We start from the raw sequence: 4,932 nt of genomic DNA on the forward strand, positions 1-4,932 counted from the left end.
CAGTAGCCCTAAAACCCCCTCTTCATGTGGAATGTCCCCGTTGTGTTTCTCTTCTGTTGCAGAGAGAGAGAAGAAGGGGGGGGTTCAGCCTGTCCCTTTTTTTTCTAGATCAGATCAGATCAGTGTGGGACTATGGCCAGGAATCCGCCTCTCTCCTCGCCTCCTCTCATCAGTGCGATGTGTCGCCGTCAAGCAGCACCTAATAACGGTCGCCGCCGTTGTTATGATTGTGAGAGATGATGATGATGGTGGTGATGATCTGCTGCTGCTGCTGCTGCTGCTGCTGGGCCCGGACCCCCTCCTCCTCCTCTGCAGCGGCATCCCCATTCATTCGCTTCCGAAAAAAAAGGGTCTGATCGCCGCCGGCGCCTCGACTATTGTCCCGTTCGATCCAGTTACTTTGTATCCCTCCTCCTCTCCCTGTCTGTCCTCTGAGTCCCCTCTGTGACTGACTGTCTGTCTCTCTGCTGCTTGTCCAAAGGGCTCCCGGGGGGGCGGGGCTGTGAGACAGTCACAGTGTGTAGCATGCAAGTGCACCGGGTCCAATCCATTCAATCCAGTTGTTGCCAGAGTTTGTGAGAGAAATAAGCAACCTGGTCTATGAAAAATAAACAAGCCCAAAAGGGGGCATTTCGTATTCCTCATTATTATCCAATGGGGCAAACGCAGTCCCCACAACATCATTTACGATTCTGTGCCTATACATAACTCGGACGGCGCTTAGTCGACTAGCAGACCATCGGCCGGTCGTCGCGGGCACTCGCGCCTGGAGGCGCTCGGGCGCGACTCCTCGGCCTCAAGGTCTGCTGAGTCGGCGCGCCTCCGTCATGGTCCAAAACTATATTCTATTGGATAATAATGAGGAATACGAAATGCCCCCTCATAATGGGAAACGCCCCAATAGGATACGCCCCTAGTCTGCAGTCTGCAGATAGACTCTCTTGATCGCATGAGCACTTTTTTAAAGTTTCGTTTCAACCTGAAAATGGCCTGATCTACAAGCTCACAACCGTTGTGAGCTTGTACATCTGCTATTTTCAACAACAAAAAAATAAGAAAAGGCGGGAAAAAAACACTTTGAAACATTTTAATAACACAAATCTGGTATGGGGGGTACACTGGGTTTGAACAACATTAGGAATAAAGCCCCAAATAAACAACTACACTTTTAGAAGCCAGTGGCTTTCTTGTTTTTTTTTTAATCCATTTAGTTGACCTTGTATTTGAACTGTACTTTTATGTGTTTTTTTTCTGCAAACGTCTAAGTAAAGTATTCAATCAATCAATCAATCAATCAATCAATAGAAACAATCATAAGCCCCAAAAAGTTGGGAGGAAAAAAAAACCTAAAAGTCGCTCATAATAAGCAGACATGGCAACCCCGGATCCAATCCACTGAATCCAAATAGCTCTTCTCCTCCCCCTCCCCCCTCCAAACAGACTTCCCTCCCTCCCTCCCTCTCTCTCTCTCTCTCTCTCTCTCTCTCTCTCTCTCTCTCTCTCTCTCTCTCTCTCTCTCTCTCTCTCTCTCTCTCTCTCTCTCTCTCTCTCTCTCTCTCTCTCTCTCTCTCTCTCTCTCTCTCTCTCTCTCTCTCTCTCTCTCTCTCTCTCTCTCTCTCTCTCTCCTCTTCCTCCCCTCTCTCTCTCCCCCTCCCCCCCCCCTCTCTCTCTCTCAGACAAAGTGCTTCTTGTGCTGCTGAACTGTAGCTTGCAGTGGTGGGAAAAGTACTCACATTTGTATCAATACTGCAATGTAGAAATACTTAGTTACAAGTAAAAGTCTGGAATTAAAAATGTACTTAAGTAAAAGTACAAAAGTATTGGTATACAAATACACTTTAAATCATTATGCAGAATGTCCCATTTCACACGCTTTCAAATGTATAGCCTATAAATCATTTGAAAATAGTGGATCTACAAGCTTATAAGGCATCACGATGCGACGCCTTGTGAGCTTGTAGATCTGCTATTTTCAAATGGCCGGAATGTAGTTGAAGTGGTTAATGTATGTTTTGTAATACTAATCAAAAACTACAAAGTATTTGTAACTACAGTTTTCAAAAAATTGTATTGGAGTTAATTTTGCCTCTGAGATATGTGCAGTAGAAGAAAAATGACTGAAAACTGGAAAAACTCCAGTTTTTTTTTACTAAAGTAAAAATACCATAAAATTGTACTTGAGTAAATGTACTTAGTTACTTTACACCACTGTTCTACTGTGCTACTGTGTCACAGCGGCTCCCCGTTGAGATGTGGCGCAATCATGGCGCGCTGCTGCCCTCTAACGGACTTTTTTGGTGGTGTTGAATGAAATGTACAATTACAAGTACAATTTTGAGGCATTTTTACTTTACTGGAGGAGTATTTCCAGTTTTCCCCAGTACTTTTTACTTTTACTCCCCTACATCTCAGAGGCAAATATTGTACTTTTACTAAAGTAGAAAACTTTAGTTTAGACTTAGTTTACGTTTAAAAAAAAGCTTATAACAATACATTAACGTGGCTTTCCAAGTGCAAATTCAAGTTAAAAGTGTACTTTATCAAGAGAGAAGTATTTGCATAGTGAACTATGATAAGTGTTTTTAGGTAAAACCGTGGAAGCCAGCCTAGTCCAAATAGAACCTTTAAATCAATGCTACTCTTGTGTGTCTCTTGGATGGGGAAATGATGATGATGGAATGTGACCAGTATACTGCACTCCATCAGGGTCCCAGCAGAACACCTTACAACTTAATCAATTTCACAGGGTTGTCAGTGACACTGACTCATAACACTGACTCACAATCCAATCTGATCCCATCTTCAATATCTTTTGGTATTGTTTTGTGAAATTGAATCTGAACCTAACTGTACTAATATTTAGTCATTTTTAAATAAGTACTCATTTTACCTATCTGTCTGTCTGTGTCCCTTTTATGCCCCCCCACACACACACACACGCACGCACGCACGCACGCACACACGCACGCACGCACGCACGCACGCACGCACGCACGCACATATTTATATATATATATATATATATATATATATATATATATATATATATATATATATATATATATATCCCATCTTCAGATAGGTAAAATGAGTACTTATTTAAAAATTACTAAATATTAGCACAGTTAGGTTCAGATTCAATTTCACAAAACAATACCAAAAGATATTGAAGATGGGATCAGATTAGATTGTGAGTCAGTGTTATGAGTCAGTGTCACTGACAACCCTGTGAAATTGATTAAGTTGTAAGGTGTTCTGCTGGGACCCTGATGGAGTGCAGTATACTGGTCACATTCCATCATCATCATTTCCCCATCCAAGAGGTACACAAGTCTAGCATCGATTTAAAGGTCCTATTTGGACTAGGCTGGCTTCCACGGTTTCACCTAAAAACACTTATAGTTCACTATGCAAATACTTCTTTCTTGATAAAGTACACTTTTAACTTGAATTTGCACTTGGAAAGCCACTTTAATGTATTGTTATAAGCTTTTTTTTAAACCTATAGGACTTGGGGAGCAGTGAGATGTTGGCAATCAGCCAAATTGGCGTGCACCTGGGCCCGGATGTCCACGCCCTATAAAAACCTGCCTCCCCAGTCGATCTCACCTTCAGTTCATTTGCTTTTGCTCCTTATTCAAACTACAGTACACCTCTTTCTCCCACATTTATGTTCACACATGCAACAGTCACACACACTACATAATCCACTCATGCATACATGCATTACACTGTAAAACTAAAGTTTTCAAATAAATGCATTGGAGCAAAAGTACAATATTTGCCTCTGAGATGTAGTGGAGTAGGAGTAAAAGTATACACAATTGGAAATCCTCCAGTAAGTACAGTACTTGAGTAAATGTAGGCTAGTTACTTAACTTTACACTGGGAATGCTAGAAATGAACTTCTTTGTGACATTCTGTTTCCACCCTGTGGTCTATTGTGGAAAAAGCAGGGACTAGGCTGTACAGTAGGTTATTTCTAAAGGTAGAGCAACAGTCTTCTGATATTGATCACTAATTGATGAGTATTGTTATGACCCTGGCCTAGGGGGACCAGGGAACACAACAAAAATACAGGGGAGACGCAGTTTACAAAGAATATAGTGTTTATGTAGTAACTCTGAGGACCCCTTAGTGGTCCCGGACCCCCTGTCGAAGACCCCTGGAGTAGGGGGTCTCCCCTCTCCAATGAGCTATTTTAAAGGGTTAGTGTTACAGTTGGGCATGTAATGATTATGTGGTTGTGGTTAGGAATGTGTTGAGAATGACTGCAGTCAGTGCTGCCAGATTTAGCGAGAGAAACAAGCAACCAGGTCTGTGAAAACAAGCCCAAAAGAAGCGAAGGCCATGTGAGCACTTTAAACCTGTATGCATTGGATATTTGAAAATAGCCGATTTACAAGCTCACAACGCGCCACATGACCTTGTAGATCTGCTATTTAAAAAAAAGAACTTGTTTACATTTTAAAGGAGTATAGTTCATCCAAAAAAATACTTGTTTTATATCAATTACACACCCCCATGAAGCCTTGAATTCATGGAGATTTTCTTTGTTGTTGTCGCATTCCTAAGACAATAATTTGATGACCGGGCTATCGGTCAATAGGAGACTCAGTACCGGAGACTCCGCCAGTCATCACATCATTGGTTTAGGAATGCGGCAAAAACTAAACAAAATCTCTAAATTCAAGGCTTCATGGGGTGTGTGATTGAAAATAAGGGATTTTCTTTGGGTGAACTACTCCTTTAACAACCCAAATCTGGTACGAGGTCCGTGGACAAATACATATTAATTTGGGAGGCCTTGACATGAAAGTGTTTGAGAACCAATCTGCCCTGTCAAGCCAAAGTGCAGTAACTACGATTTTGGACACACCGACTTATTTGTGTATCCCAAAGGTCAAATTAGCTTTTGTGATTTTGGGGGAT

The sequence above is a fragment of the Gymnoscopelus microlampas genome, assembly GCF_963454915.1.
Source record: "Gymnoscopelus microlampas genome assembly, chromosome: 23".
NCBI lineage: Eukaryota > Metazoa > Chordata > Actinopteri > Myctophiformes > Myctophidae > Gymnoscopelus > Gymnoscopelus microlampas.